Source organism: Lactuca serriola, chromosome 4 (genome assembly GCF_051521515.1).
Source record: "Lactuca serriola cultivar US96UC23 chromosome 4, Lser_US96UC23_V15, whole genome shotgun sequence".
Lineage (NCBI taxonomy): Eukaryota > Viridiplantae > Streptophyta > Magnoliopsida > Asterales > Asteraceae > Lactuca > Lactuca serriola.
Window position 1 is genome coordinate 438,722 of NC_136411.1, and position 17,711 is coordinate 456,432.

Genomic DNA, 17,711 nt, shown 5'->3' on the forward strand with positions numbered 1-17,711 from the left:
CGAGGTGCCCTTCTTCTACTCGATGTCTGATAAAGTGGTATTTTCTGTTGATATGTCTAGATCTGCCATGATCTCTCGATTCCTTAGTTAAGGCAACCGCTCCTTCATTATCGCAGAAAATCTCCATCAGCTCCTTAATGGCTGGCACGACTCCAAGGTCTCCAATGAAGTTCTTCATTATAAAACCTCTTTAGATGCTTCGCTCGCTGCAATATACTCTGATTCATAGGTCAAATCAGCCACCGTTTCCTGCTTGAAACTTTTCCAAGTCACCGCTCCTCCAATAAGGTTATAACACCCAGCTAGACTGAGAATGGAAGTTGTCTATGTCTGTCTGAAAGATGGCGTCACTATGCCCAGTAACTCTTAAGTCATCACTTCCACCAAGCACAAGGAACCATTCCTTATTTCTTTGTAGATACTTAAGAATGTTCTTGACTGCTATGCAATGAGCCTTACATGGATTTCCTTGATATCGACTAACCATGCTCAAAGAAAAACTCACGTTAGGGTGAGTACATATCATAACATTCATAATCGATCTAACGGCGGAAGCATATGGAACTCGACTTATTTCTGTTATCTCTGCATTGGTACTCGGACTCTGAGTCTTACTCACTTTGGTATTGCTCTGGATAGGTGTCACACCCTGCTAAAGCGGAAACACGAGGTGTGGCAATATAAAGGGTTTCATAGCAAAAGTTAAAAGACAACACCAACCATAGTATTAAAATCATTACAATTTTACAATGGGTTTGAACAACTTTAAAAAAAATTACAATGTAAATTGAAATACAACACATTCGAATGCCCCTAAAGGTGATGTGTTCCTAAGTGTCACTTACTCGATGATTCCTGGTGTAGCAGAATTGTACACGAGAAATCGATTAACAACAAGTAAGATTGAAAATGATGAACACAGAAAGTAAATAAGTCGTTGTAGTTTATTACTCTCTGTAAGCTCAAATACAAAACTAGACTCTGAAATCTTTATCAAAAACTCCTTAGTCTAAACTAAAGCTCAGTCCCTATATATAGGGAACAAGAGAGTACAAAAAATACTAAGTCTGATACAATTACGCTTCGTATAAAATTGAATTAGTAAATACATTACATACGAAAATGGACTAAGCACAATTTGACTCTTTACAAGACTTCGACCCTTACAATCTCCCCCTTTGTAAACGAGTCGAACTACTCAATTCGTAAGAATCTGAGCAGCTAAGTGCTTCATTCTTCGTATCTCAGAATACCATGTCAAAATCTTCTTTAATTCCTTCTTGTCACCATCATTTTGTTTCTTGAAATGATTCATACGAACAATAAAGTTCGTATATTTTGATGTTGTATATATTTCAATCTCATCAACTTGGAAAAGAAATCTTTTAGCTTTTCCTTTTGTGTCCTTCCCAGCAAAAACCAAACCAAACGGTTTTAAATAAATTTCTCCATCAGCATACTTTTTCAACTCAGCCTGTGTCTTCGAAAGTTCCATTGCAACAGACACTTTCCTATCCATACTCGAAGCCAACTCTTCATCATTCAGGGCAATACAATCATAATAATTGTCAATGAAGATTTTTATGTGTGCAAGACCTAATCTGAACACTTCTTTATCAGTACCCTTGAGTTGTGTTGCCTCCATTTCTTTCAAAAGTAATGCAACTTGAATAAGATCATTCAAGTTCATTAGAGGGAAGCCTGTAACAATGAAATCAACAATATGATTGTTTGCAAGAATTACATGATACCGGAAATTTTGTATCATGTTTTCAAACAATACATCTTTCTTGATGGCAACAACTTTCTTGATCTTGATCAGAGACCACACTTCGTATTTCTCCTTTCCAAGTACAGCAAGAAAACGAATTTTCATGTGTGTATAATCATCTAGATTTTCTAATTTCTCGCTAACCTTGTATTGAGCAGTGATAAACATCATACTGTTTACTGGAAAGTCCAACTGACAGAAATCAGTATCAGCAATCGAATAGATTTTCCTTGGCTTCTTTTCGAAAGCATATATGTGATTGAATGCAACTCTCGATTCAATTGATTCATATGAATACAACTTTCTGGGATCTCCTTTTTCCATACCAGGTGGATCACTTTCTCTCAGCCTCAGAATGCTTTGAATATGCTTTGAAGTTTGATTTCAGCCTCCACTTCTGCTTTCTTTTCTTCTTTAGTCTTTTCAACTAGCACACCCTTTCCTTTGTCTTTTGAATCTTGACTTGGTTTCACTGAACTTGAACTACCCCCTTCTTTAGCTGAGCCAATTACTATCCCTTTCGTAATTGGTTTTGTAGTAATAACAGTTGTAGATATAGTATCAGATTTCATCGAAATTTTAACTGGAATTTGTGTAGAAAACACTTTTCCAACAACTTTCGAATCTCCTTTGCTCACCTTGGATTCTCCCCTTGCACCCAGATAGGGCATTTTGTGGTAACATCTGAGCAAATTTGGAAATAGGAGCAACTGCCTTCTAAATAACTTGATAAAGTAAATTCAACTTCTGAGTAAGAAACTCGGGAGTTAAAAACAAAGTTGGAGTAGGTTTCGAAACAACAGCTTTGAGCTCCTCCAGAAGAGTCTGCAACTTAGCAAGCTGATTGGTGTCTTCAGTTGCTCGCGTTTCGAACTTTGGCATTGTGTCTTGAAATGTTTTAACAAAATTGGTAACTGCACCAACAATTATATCAACCTTCTCCTGAATTGAATTGTACTGAGAATTTATATTCTCAATCTCCTGAGATACTTCCTTCTTCAATTCTTCCAACTTCAGGTTAACATCCTCTCGAACCTTTTTGACATCTTGTACGAAAAGAATATGACGTTCCTTCGCAACAGCCTTCAAATCTTTTAAAGCCCCTTCAAAATTTCCTGCCTGAGTCTTGATACGAAGCTCACTATTTTGATCAGTCAAATCTATCTTTTCATGAAGTCTTCTTTCAGCTGCCTTGATCATTAACTCAACTTCAAGACCCGAAACTGAATGTTTTACTCCTGAATCAGCTTGTGATTGAAGAAGTGAATTTAGTTTCATGTTCAAAATTTTAAATTGTTTTCCTGACATTAACATATGATCAGGAATCTCCTCCTCTTCCGAATCAAATTGCAAATCTTCAAAAGTGCCTCCAAAACCTCCTCCTTCGGTTTCATCATCAGAATGAGGTTTGGGTGTGTCAGTAGATTGTGATGGAAAAAGAGTAGTAATGGGTTGTTGAAGAATTGTCTCAAACAATGGAGATGAAGTAGAAGTTGATAATGGTGGTGGTAATGAAACAAATGGAGTGGAAATGATAGGTGGTAGTGAAGAAGAAAGAACAATTGGTTGTGAAACGTCGACACTCATTGTGACATTTGCTCCCGTATCAGATACGTTAGCGGTGATGTTAGAAATAGGAACCTCCTCAGTAACTGATTTGGTAACCACTATTTTGAGTGGAATGGTTGAAGTAGGAAAAATAGTTGAGACATGCAAAATCGAAGAAACAATAGGTAAAGAAGTTACCATAGGAGATGTTGACACAATAGGAGTATCAGGCACAAATTCATTGTTAGAAGAATCTTCACTGATGATAAGCTTTCGTTTGTACCTTTTTTCTGTGATGTGTTTCACAACATCATGTGCACGCCTTTTCTTGGATAATGGTGAAATAGGAGCAGGGATTTCACGAATTACTACTCCTTTGCTGCCAAGCTGAGTCTTACGAACCATAGGAGAATCATCAGACGAATTTAGTTTAGATGATTTCCTGTGAATTCGTTTGAGAATTCCAGATTTTGATGGAACAACCTCTTTTGAAGGCTGATCATCACCCTCAACATTCTTTGGTGAGGACTTCGATTTTGCAGTTTTCTCATGATCCCCATCAGACTTCTTTTTCTTTGACAGCTTGGAAAAACTAGCTTCGATTTCAAGTAACACCCCAGTTTCAACATTAGGGTTTACAGTCTGCAAATACTTAACAAGAATCTTGTGTGTTGAATTCACCTTCTTTAGCATGGCATCTGGAATTCGTGCTACACTTGTAAAATTTTGCTCATCATCTTTAACATTCTTTGGAAATTGATACTTCGTAAATTCAACAATTTCTTCTCCCTGAGAAACTTGAATTCCTTCTTTCTCACACACCTTGTGACAACCGTCAATTTCCGGTCAAGTCAAAGTCAACTGAAGTCAACAAGTCAAACCGGTCAACTCAACTAACCCTTGTGTACTAGGGCTTACGTTATGTAATTACTAAATACCTCGCTATTCTAATAAGGGATCATAAATCGAAAAGTACATACATCTAGATCTCCTTAACCTAAAACTGTGGTAAGTGATGAGCCAAACCGATAATACAATGTTGCATACTCATCGGGAGTGTGTAAGATCCTTAAGCAAGGCTTAACAGGGTTTACGGACCTTGCATTGCGAAGTCGGACACTCAAAAAGGTCACAAATGAAACGTCTCTCAGTCGTTTTCACTCTATCTCACTTTAATCGAGAATCTCTCCTAAATCTCTCCAAGAATGTGAAATCTCTCCCAAATATCTCTTTGTATGAGAAATCTCTCCAAGAATGTGAAATCTCTCCCAAATCTCTCTTTGTATGAGAAATCTCTCCAAGAATGTGAAATCTCTCCCAAATCTCTCTTTGTATGAGAAATCTCCACAAGAATGTGAATCTCTCCCAAATCTCTCTTTGTATGAGAAATCTCTCCAAGAATGTGAAATCTCTCCCAAATCTCTCTCAACAGTTTCCGTAACTTTTTGAAGTCATTCGGGTCATTCCGACCCTTAACCAGGTCAAAAACGGCTTAAAATGGAGCAAAAACGGACAAAAAGGGCTTAAGGACCCGAAACCCCTCTTAAGGACTCGAAACCCCTCTTAGGGACCGAACCCTTCTGAGCCGAAGGCTGCTGAACCGAACCCGAGGGGTCCTCTCGGGCCCGAACCTCGCCTACACACCCGAACCCGAAGGCTCCTGGAACCGAACCCGAAGGTACTGTTCACTTCGGTCCAGTTCACTTCTGATGACTTCGGACTAAGCCCTTCGCTTCCTTGTTGCCTCTCCTCGTTTCGGACCCAACCTCAGGAGGACCGAACCTCGGCCAGGACCGAGAGGTCGCGCTGGGAAGCTTCTTTTCTCCCGGTTTTCGTCTAATTTTGCGTTTTAGGCCCGTTTTTAATTGTTTTAATACGGGATTTTCACCAAAACTTTATTTTAACATATAAGACCCTTTAATTAATGATTTATCACGTTCTTAAGGATAAAATCTTATCCAAAAGAGAGTGGGTGAAGTACAAAGGTAGAGTGTTGACCTTCCTTTATTTTATGACACAAGCAACCCCATACCCACTCCATGACTAACCCACACTCCTCCCCACCATACCTTGTCACTTCCTTGTCCTTTTTACCTCTCTCACAAGTCATTCCCACGTTTTGAGAGCTTGACATTCATCCTCTCTCCTCATTTTCTCTCACTCTCTCTCATTTCACCAAAAATACAACACAACTTTTCTCTCAAACTTTTTCTCTCTATTTCAAGACTCCAAGGCTGATTTTCAAGATATATTCTTCCCTTGGTAAGTATAATTCATCCTCCTTATGATTATTACACTTCTTTCTACTCAAATCATTGATTTCTTACACAAACATCATCACATTCTTGTTAGATCTTCGAACCTTCAAGTGATTCTTCAAGTGTTCTTGAGTTGAAAACTTCTTTTCTCCATCATCCATCTACTGAAATCACTCAAGGTGAGTTCATACCCCTACATTTTCATGTTTTCTCAAGTTTTTAGGGGGGAATACAAGTTAAAACACCAAGAACATAACTAAACTTTTCTTACAGCCTTCATCAGAAAAGTTCAACTCCATTCACGGACTGTTTTGGACAACTTAAACATTTTAGTTTTCAAAATTGTTTTAGGTGTAAGTAGTTCCAATTCTTAGCTTTAAAACTACTACTTACACATCTCCATAAGATTTTCCTACAATTTATGGTGATTTTTACAAAACTGTCTATCATTTCAAACATCAATCCGGACCAGTCTGTGATTATGGACTTTTTCACACAAGTAAGAGGTCATTAAAATTTATAATAAAAATTATGAGCAAACTAGACTCATTTTCCAAACTCTCAGAATTTACGGATTCTGATTTGCACCTTTAGTTATTTTTCTATGAATTTACTAAAAACAGAATATAAATGGCAATGCTAGAAAAATGTTTTCAATTTCATATACACCTTGTAACTTGTTGAGCAAGGTGTGTACCTTCATGTGATGATATGTTATTACCATATATGTCATCTTGTCTTATTATATAGACATACATCAGCAAACAAATGGATTCTTACCTCCATAAGTATGGTAAATATATAAATGATATTACAAGGCTATATCCATTAAAATATAAACATTGGTAAACTATGACAAGTAAGGCTTATGCTCACTACCCAAACAAAGTGATAAACTATAATAGGTATAGTTTAGGGTTCTTTTACATAACAAACACATTATTAAAGGTGTTACACATACAAAAGAGTGATTACCACTATGAATAATTATGATAAACTATAATAAGTATAGTTAAGCCATTATACCCCCACAAACGAACACGCTAGTTATAATCGGTATAGTTTTGGCATTCATATATTACAAACAAAGTGATAAACTATAATAGGTATAGTTTATGTTTCATCTACACTACGAACTTAATTACAAGAAAGGAATTCACCATCACAACCACTTTTGATAAGCTATAATATGCATAGTTCATGTTCACTACCACTATCACTATTTGATGAACTATGATATGTATAGGTTATATTCACCATCACCACCACTTTTGATAAACTATAGTATGCATAGTTCATGTTCACTACCACTATCACTATTTGATGAACTATGATATGTATAGGTTATATTCACCATCACCACCACTTTTGGTAAACTATAATATGCATAGTACATGTTCACTAGTCACTATCACTATCCGATGAACTATGATATGTATAGTTTATGTTCACAATCACTATTACTATTTCGTACACTACACTAGGGTTTGGTTCCGGTTTTTGGATTTAAGTCCACATTCAATTTTCACATTGTTAGACTTCAACCATAATCGTTGAGCGTATATGCTTGAGTCATATAAGAATTTAGTCTTGATTGGCTTAGAATTGGTGGGGCCCACCTCATCTCCTGCTCCTCGTTGGGTTGTGGACCTAGGGCAGACCCACTATATTCAACGTTTTATCTAACCTAAATCTTATATAACTTATATACGCTGGACGATTATAGGGGAAATCTACAGGTCATTCTAGGGTTCATTAACGCATCATATAGAAATATTATGTTCATACTTAACTAAGAAAATATTGGATTTTCTGGAAATCAAACTCTATCGATTTTACAAGGAAAATGGGTTCTACTTCAAACAAAACTCTTATGAACTCACCAACTTAATTGTTGACACTTTTTCAAAACTACTTGTATTCTCAGGAAATCAGTGAAACAGGAAAACTTCAGCGCTTTGAGGATGGGACGTTAAACCGTCAACAATTTATTTTTGTCATCATAATGTAATTGATTTTGAAACATGTAAACATATACTTTGGTGTAACTTTTTCAATTATATTTATGATGGTTGTATTTACTTTGAGCACTATTATACACGTTGTTGTGATACTGTACATGAAGTCCTCCACCCCCGAACGTTTCCGCCATCCTTGGTTTAGGGGTGTGACACACCTTCTCCAAAATCAAACTCCAGTATCTAGCACAAGAAATTCCCTTAGCTACACTTGTGCTTGTCTAACTTTTCGTAAATTCGTTCCACAACTGAGTGGCATAATCCACACTCAAGTCGTAATACAAACCCATGATCATAGCATAAACTTCCTGTCTTCCCTTGTTAAGACCAACTTTTCTTCCCGTTAATCACCGCAGAAAAATCCCAAATAAGAAATTCCATATACAGGGAAGTCCAGACTTTTTGAAGTCACTTATCTTTTCGAGTGGTGGCTGATGACCCATCTCATTGAACATATGCATAATATGAGGGTTAGATGGTTTGAAAAAGGGTGGTGAATTGGGTAACTCCAAGAACTGTGAGAACATCTTTTTGGTAAGACGAATTCGTTTTTCATTCACCAAATTGAAAGTGAGAATATCAGTTCCTTTGTTGAATGAAGCAGTGGATGCAGCCATAGACAACCAAGTGAGTGGTACGACAAAGGATTTGAACATTGTTGTGGCTAGAACAGATCTTTTCAATACAACTATCAAAATCTTGAGATCATCTGGATACAATGCGACATTTGATTCAACTTGATAGTTGTTGCTTTGAATCTTCATCAGAGGTTGTGATGCAATTTCTTTAGTAGTAAAATTCTGAACAGCAACCATTTGCAGGTTGATTGAAAGCTTTCTGGAAAAATTAGGGCTTTTGGATCTTCTTTGAATTCTTGAACGCGTGATTTCAAAAGGAAAGTAGATTTTCCTTTTATAAGTAACCAAAAATAATTTGAACCGTTTGCCATTAAGAAGAAGATCACGTCATCCCTTGAAACGCGCACCAGTAGCCGTTATTGTAACTATGTTAGATAAAGTCCCTTGAAACTAGGGCCAAGTTACCAAACGATTACTTTGAGACTGCTCATTAGTACTTGTGGATAAGATCAAACGTTTCGTATTTGAGTTTGGGCTCATTCGTTTTTGGGATTCGAAACGAAATCATTTGCCAGTCTTGTGAAATCATCAGCCTAAGTTGGTATTACTTAGAGCCTCAAGGATTTCGTGAGTGCAGTGATTCAAAAGAAAAGGATAAGAAACAATTAAATTTTTTTTTGGATCTGTGATGTCAAAAATGTTGACACGAAAGCAGTTAAACCCCAGGTAAAGGTTGCTTCGTTAATTATCAAGAGAGATAACTAACCGCTTTTGCATTTTCCCATGAATTACAATCGAATACTTTTAGAGAAGTATCAAAGGGCTTCTTTTGCAAGGTTTCAATGGGTGGATTATGAATTTCGTTACATATCATCCTAAACATAAGGTGAGTAATTGTAAACGAAATTACTTGTTTGATCAATGTAGTCAGTGACAAGTTGCTTTGACAAATTTGTGAAAGTGACTAGGAAAAATAATTGATACTCACACTGAAATCACATTCAAGACAAATTATTTATCTGGATTTTATTGGGTAACAAATGTCGTGGGTGTCGAACATTTGATTAAAACCACTCATATGAAAGAATGTGATTTGGAGTATACGAAACTTAGGTACATAAACAATTGTTTCGTAAGTATCTGGAACATAGTTCCCCGTCAATTCCTTCTTAAGTTCGGATTTTTGGGTTTCACTTGCATCACAGTCTCATGATTTAAGATCATAAACACATATTTTTGACATGTTTAAGTCACAATTGGTTTGACCAATAACCTCTTGAACATGTGTCTTTGTGTGTGAAATGTGTTAAGAATTTTGTGATGAAAAATATTGGTTAAGATTTGAATGTACCTCTGTTATATATGGACCAAATAGATAACTCTTAACTCAATTTGAGAAGAATAAGGTAGCTCAGTGGACTAATGCGAATGTAAGCCTACTTTGGAAGAAACTTTCGTATGAAATATTTCATTAAGGCTTTCGTAACACACATAGAGTCGGTTGAGGCTTGAGTCGACATGCAGCAGTATGCTTCTAGGGACATCCAAACTAGTATAAAGTTTTGAAGAAAATTACCTTCCCATAGAAACACAAGCATGATCCTTTGAAGAATTGTCTTGAAAATGTTCTTGAATACCTAAAACAAAAAAAAAATATTTTTGTGATTTTGAATTTTTCCAAAAAAAATATACAACAAATGAAAATCTTTTTGATATTTTTGAGTTTTCGAGAATAAGGAAAAAAAAATATTTTTGATTTTTTAGTTTTTCTATGAACAAAGATAAAAAAATATAATACAAAACACGCTAAACTTTTTAGTAACCAAATATGAAAACGAAGCGTAATGAAGCCTCTTAACGCACAGTAACCTCTAAATGATTCAATCAGCAAGCCTCTGAATCGATACCTCTTTCAGCATCAACCTTTCGTTAGTCTTGAATATTTGATACTGGAACAGAATTCGCATCTAACATACCCAAAACTGCTAAAATTCTCACAAAAGATTTTTCATCAAGTAGTTTAGTGAAAATATCAGCAAGTTGATTTGTAGTTTTCACAAAATGAACTTCAATATTAGCATCTTCCACATGATCTTTTATAAAATGATAACGAAGAGCAATATGTTTCGTTTTCGAATGTTGTACTGGATTATGACAAATGCGAATAACACTTTGTGAATCACAATACAAATGAATCTTTTTCATATTAATTGCATAATCACGCAGTTGGCTTTGAATCCAAATGATTTGAGAAGTGCAAGCAGCAACAGAAATGTATTCAGCTTCAGCAGTAGAAATTGCTACACAAGTTTGTTTCTTTGACTGCCAACTTACCAACTTTCCATCCAGTAATTGACATCCTCCACTTGTACTTTTTCTGTCGAGAGTACATCCACCAAGGTCTGAATCTGAAAAGTCTTGAATGAAAAGTCCAGATTTCGAAGGATACCATAATCCCAACGAAACTATTCCTTTGAGATAATGAAAAATATTTTTCACAACTGTTAAATGTGGTTCTCTTGTATTTGCTTGATACCTTGCACAATTGCATACAGAAAACATGATATCAGGCCAAAGTAGAGAACCAATCATGCTTCGACATAAGGTAAGATCAACAGCAGGCGATTCCAATGAAGGTGTTAACTTCGTTCCTACAGCCATTGGCACCCGTAGTTTCGTGTTGTTAGTCATACCAAACTTTTCAAGCAAATTCTTTGTGTAGTTTTCTTGATTGATGAAAATTCCTTCTCTGCTTTGTCTTATATTTAACCCAAGGAAATTATTGATTTTACCCATCATGCTCATTTTGAATTTACGTTTCATCGAATTCTCAAATTCATTAGATAAAACTGGGTCAGTAGATCCAAAAATGATATCATCAACATAAATTTGAACAAGCATGAGATGATCACCAACTTTATTATGAAATAATGTGGGATCAACTGATCCTTGTTTAAACTTTGATTGTTTTAAGAAATTGGTAAGAGTTGCATACCATGCCCTTGGTGCTTGTTTTAACCCATACACAACTTTATCTAAAATGTAAACATGATTAGGATATTATTTATTAACAAAACCTGGTGGTTGTTCAACATACACAGTTTCTTCGAGCTCTCCATTCAAAAATGCACATTTAATATCCATTTGATAAATATCAAAGTCTTTATGTGCAGCATAGGCTAAAAATATTCGAACAACCTCGAGTCTTGCGACAGGGGCAAAGGTTTCTTCATAGTCGATACCTTCTTGTTGCGAATAACCTTTGACTACAAGCCTAGCTTTATTTCAAATAATATTGCCCTCTTTGTCGGTTTTATTTTCAAAAATCCATTTTAACCCGACAATCGAAACATCAATTGGTTTTGGAACAAGTCTCCAAGCCTTGTTTCTTTCGAATTCAACAAGTTTAGATTGCATAGCAACAACCCAATCTGAGTGTTCCATAGCAACCTTAACTGTTTTTGACTCTATTTTCGAAATAAAAACATTAAACATGCAAAATTCCTGATTCGTATTTAATACCTCATTTTTCGCACGAATTTGAGCTCTTGTTAAAACTCCATCTTGTGGGTTTCCTATAACTTGCACTTTTGGATGATTCTTTGTCCATTTTTCAAGTGGTGGATATGCAGGATCAAAGTCCAATGGTGCATCTTCGTACATTTCTTCATTTTCAGTACCTGCAACAGAAACATTATCATCAAATTCATGAAATTCACCATCTTGAACAATATTAATTTTGTCACTATTGTCATGCTCCCCCTCAACAAGATTATCATTTTGATGTTCCCCCTCAATTTCATCATTCATACTACTCTTCTCCCCCTCGAAAGGATGCTCCCCCTCAACATGTAGAGGAATAGACGTATGCTCCCCTTCCATATGAACATCTGCCATACTTTCGCCATTTCAGTAGTATCAGAAGTTATTGTTGATTCATCAGTATGTTTTGATGATTTAGGTGTTTGATTATCAACAGCATGAACTTCAACATCAATTGCCCTATCTGGAACACCAAAAATGAGATCATAATCAAAATCAATTGCATTATCAATATCAGACTGATTGTTTGATTCAGCAAGAATTGGTTTTTGTTCAAACGTTCTTGCTATTTGTTTAACAAAGTAATCATTAAAGGTAAGATTAAAAGTTTCTTAAACTTTGCGAGTTCGTTTGTTTAACACCCGATATGCAACTGATGAATGCGAATATCCCAAAAATATGCCTTCATCAGCTTTAGCTGCAAACTTTGAAAGATTGTCTTTAAGATTCAGGATGAAACATCTGCAACCAAAAACATGGAAAATTTTGACATTAGGTTTCCATTTATTTATTATTTCATAAGGAGTGATATTAAATCTTTTATGAATAAAAGAACAATTCTGAGTTAGACATGTTGTTGACACAGCTTCAGCCCAAAGATACTGAGGAAGATTCGCATATGTCAACATTGTTCTTGCTGCCTCGCACAAAGATCTGTTTCTTCGTTCAACAACACCATTTTGTTGTGGTGTATATGGTGATGAGAAATTATGCGAAATTCCTTTTTCAGTTAAAAACGAATCCAACCACTTGTTCTTAAACTCAGTCCCATTATCACTCTTTACTCTATGAACATTCGTTTTCAGACTCATCTCTATCTTTTTGATAAAATCAATCATTATTTGAACTACTTCATATTTTATCCTGAAAAAAAATACCCATGTGAAACGTGAAAAATCATCAACTATAACCAAAATGTACCGTTTCTTGTTAATTGTTTCAACAGTTGAAGGTCCACAAAGGTCAATATGAAGAAGTTCCACTGGTTCAACAATTTTTGAGTCTATCACGATAGGATGTCCTTTGCGATGTTGTTTTCCTTGTTCGCAAGCTGCACAAAGAGTATTATTGTCAAATTTTAACACAGGAAGTCCACGAACTAAATCTTCTGTAACCAGCTTGTTTAGATTTCGCTTATAGGAAAATGGACTAAGCACAATTCGACTCTTTACAAGATTTCGACCCTTACAATTGAAAAAGCATGTAAAACGAGCGTCAACTATAAAAAATAGTTGGTTACTACTCACATGTTTATAACATAATATAGTTTGAAATCATGATAATCAGAATATTGATAACAGTTTCCATAAACAATGTTGATTTCTAAAATAAGTAAATAAGTTTTCATGAATAGAAGTTTGTTGTTGTAATGAGAAACAAAGTTCATTGCTATAATGAGAAACAAAGTCCATTGCTATAATTAATAAACAAGTATGTTGCTATAATAAGTAACAAGTTTGTATGTATATGAGCAAACAATGAGTTCACAACCAAGCCTATGACTGATGCCCTATCAAGATCTATGCTTATCATTCCATAGATTAATATGGTATCATGCACTCAAGCAATTGGACGAGTGAGGAGTTGTCAATTCCTAATAGTGTTATACATAATGACCATTGGCTCAAAGAGTTAATGGTTGGATTAAAGTATAAGGGAAGGGACTTAAGACGATAAGTTCTCATGTTTTGTGTTGCATAGACATACATAGAAAAATATAGCAAATTATAGCAAAATAGTTTAATACAAGTCAATTTAAATACAACGAACAAATAATAGTTTTTTGGACATGCTTTTCCACCCCAAAACATAAAAACCGAAGATAGGGGAGTCGTGAATACTCACAATGCATTGAGATGATGCAAATGGTGCCTTGAACCATGTTCCACTGGTACCACTACCGATTCCTACAATAATGGTATACACTAGTGAGTCTCTAATCGAAATCTAACACTAGTATACTTACTACTACAATAGAATTATGTCAATATTGTATCAAAATTTCGTATTGTTAAGTTATAAACATTTTATAAAATGGTGAAATTTTATAACTCATGTAATTAAGACAATTTTGGATATTAATTTCCAAATTTTTGTAATATTAATTGAGGGTATTTCAACACATTTAAAGGTGTTTTAATCTCCTAAAAATCCAAAATATTATCAAATAGTTTCCAAAAATTCTCAAACTTTGCATTTTCGTTCTAAAAATAGTAGAGGTCTTCCAGAAATTTTACCTTGAATTTTTGTTGTGATTAACTATTTTTCCAAATTTTTATGCCTTCATAACAATATAAATTCATAAAAAAATATAATCCAGATGATAGAAATTCTCAAACTTTGTATAATACTGTCATTAGACATACTTAAACTGGGAAAAACATAAAAATAGATTTATAAATTGTTTAACCCAATTTTATGATTTTTGTGCATCTATTCTAATAAAAATTAAAATAAATAGAAAACAGTTTCCAAAATTCTCAAACATTTTTTATTACTACTATTAAACATTCTTAAGCTGGGAAAAATATAAAAATAGATTACTAAACTGTTTAACCAAATTTTATGATTTTTGTGCATTAATTCTAATAAAAATTGAAATAAATAGAAAACAGTTTCCAAAATTGCCCACACTTTTTGTAACACTGTTATTATATATATATATAAGCTTTGAAAAATATAAAAGATATTTTTCAATTAGTCTTGCTATTTTTCTTTGTTTTATCCTCATAATTAATCACTAGTTGGAGAATAATTATTAAAGAATTAAAGTAAATTACCAAAATTTTTGTAAAGTTCATTTGTAATGTAAATAATTTGTGAAAAATACCAAAGGTGGTTTTATCTACTGGAGTCCGATTTTGTGGATTTAAGTGTATTTCATCTTAGAAAGTGGAAGAAGAATAGCATACTGAATAGAAAAATCATCCAAATTTTTATGTAGAGTTATAATATATTAAAAGGTCTTTTGGTAAATTTTCATGAATTTTGGATGAGTAGAACTATTTTTCTAGTTTTTAGTCCATTATAAATACAAAAATCGGGGAAAATTAGGAATTCATTATGAAAAATTCTGAAAATATTCTTCTAAGTCTTACACATAGGTTAGGAGCTGCGAAAACTATTATATACCCTTTTCACATTCTCTAAAGTGGTTTTATGATTTATTGGGGCTAAACAAAAAGCAAATTCAAAACCGCAATAAACAGTAACAAAAATCGATGAAACTTAATGAGAGGTCATTATTTACCATAGGGGTCATCCACGAATTTATCTAGGATTTATAGACCTCAAAAACTATTTTATATGATTTATTGTCTTATTTTATTGCAATAATTATAATAATTCTAGAAAAATGAATTATTTTCTGAAAATTTACAGATCATCTTATTTTATTAGTGGGATTTTGAAAAAATCAGATTTGATCAGAAAAGAGTTTTAGGTATTTATTTGAGGATAAATCTTTTATGAATATATTTGAAAGTTTTTAACAACAAACTTAGATCATCTAGCATCTAAGCTTGAAGATCATCACATGCATGTTGGTTTGAAGACCAATCATGAGTTTTAAATGTTCAAAATTCGTTTTTGAAAACTTTGGATGCATGTGGTGTTTTGCCACCAAAACATATAGAAAAATGCATTTCCTTGATTCTGACTTAGGTTTAGGTCATGAGACTTCACCATCTACAACATGCATGTTGTTTTTGAATGAAATCGTACCACCATCATTATCAAAACCGCGATTAGGTGCAAGTGTTCATGATTTTACAATAGAATGGAGTAGAAGATGGAGAAAACCCATGAAAAATAAGTAAAACTTGAAGGCATGGTGAAGTAGAAATCGATTTTACTTTCAAGAACACCACAAGATGATGAAGATTTCGAGTTTGAGGTGTGTTCTTGGACATATTTTCTGGAAAATTTTGTGGTTCATAGAGAGAGGAAGAGAGATAATGTGTGTGAGAGTGTGAGAGAGAAATGAGAGAGAGAGAGAGAGAGAAGTGAAGAAGATGGAGTGTGAGAGAGAAAAAGTGATTATGTGTTTTGGGAAGAGGGGAAGTGTCTTGGGAAGAGGGTGGACGGTTTTAAGAGTATTATACCCTCCTTCTCTTTTAATTTAATAAAAAAATTCACTTCTTTTATAAAAATATCAAACTTTTTATAAAATATACACCCTAACCAAGTTTTTGCTCATGAAACCTTGATTTTTGACCTATAAATTAAGGGTAATTATTAATGACTTCAATTTTATTTTCCTTAGATGCATTTTCATAATTTTAATTATTATAAGATCATATTATAAGTTTCATAATTATTTTTATTGAATTTTTATGGTTAAAATTTATAAATATGAGTTTTTATGGCTTTTAGGGTTTTGGAGTTTAATAAACTTTGAATATCAAAATAAATTGAATCTTTGAGACTTCAAATTATCTTATGGTATTATAACTCTTTTCTAGTTAAAAATAGTAATTTATTTTTATCGATTTATTGACATTCTATCTACTGGTTTCGAGATTCAAGCGAAATTAAGGAATCGAGTATACTAGTCCTAGTCTTCAACTTTGACTTAAGTTCATACAAGACTCGGACCTAATTTATACCACTAGGTCAAGTGGATGATGTGTCTACATGATTCATGAAAAGATGTTCAAGTCAAAGAATGACCCAAATATGGATAGTCATTACAGTTAAGTAGTTGTAGAATTCACATACCAATATGAAATCTAAGTACACTATCCTTCGATTCTACTTGTTTCCAAGTTTCTAGTAGGTTATAACTTAGCTTCTAGTTACTTAGTCTAGTATGTGTCATGCCTATACGTGCAACTAAGTTTAGTCAAATCTAGAACCCACTCGAATTTTGATGGTTGTCACAATAGGCATTTCTCTTTTCTTGGAATTCTCCATGCTAAAACGCTTCAGCACTTTATCCAAATATGTACTTTGACTAAGTCTAATTAGTGTTTTACTCATATTTCTCAAAATCCTTATTCCCATAATATAAGCAACCTCTCCCAGATCCTTCATAGCGAAACACTTTCCAAGCCAGGATTTAACCTCTTACAAGGTTGGAATGTCTTTTCCTATAAGTAGTATATCATCAACATACAATACCAAGAAGGTGACTATACTCCCACTAGCTTTGACATATACAAAAGACTCATCTTCACTTCTAGATAAGCCAAAATCTTTGACTTTCTCATTAAAGCAAAGATTCGATTTGCGAGAAGCTTGTTTCAATCCATAGATTGATTTATCAAGCCTACACACACTATTGGGCAACTTAGCATCCACAAAACCCTATGGTTGAATCATGTAAACATCCTCAGCCAAATTTCCATTAAGGAAAGCGGTTTGGACATCCATCTGGAAAATTTCATAATCATGAAATGCAACTATGGCTAGCGTAACCCTAATAGATTTAATCTTAGCCACTGGTGAGAAGGTCTCATCATAGTCAACCTTGGGGTTTGAGTAAAGCCTCCGTAACCAGTCTATCCTTGAAAGTGTGTATCTTTCCATCCATGTTGGTCTTCTTCTTAAAGATCCATTTGCACCCAACTATCTTACGAACTGGTAATCATCAACCAAATTCCAAACTTGGTTGTAATACATGGACTAGATCTCACTGTCCATTGCCTCTTTCCATTTAGCAGACTCTGAGCCCGCCATGGCTTACTTGTAGTTAGAAGGCTCACCCAAATTTACC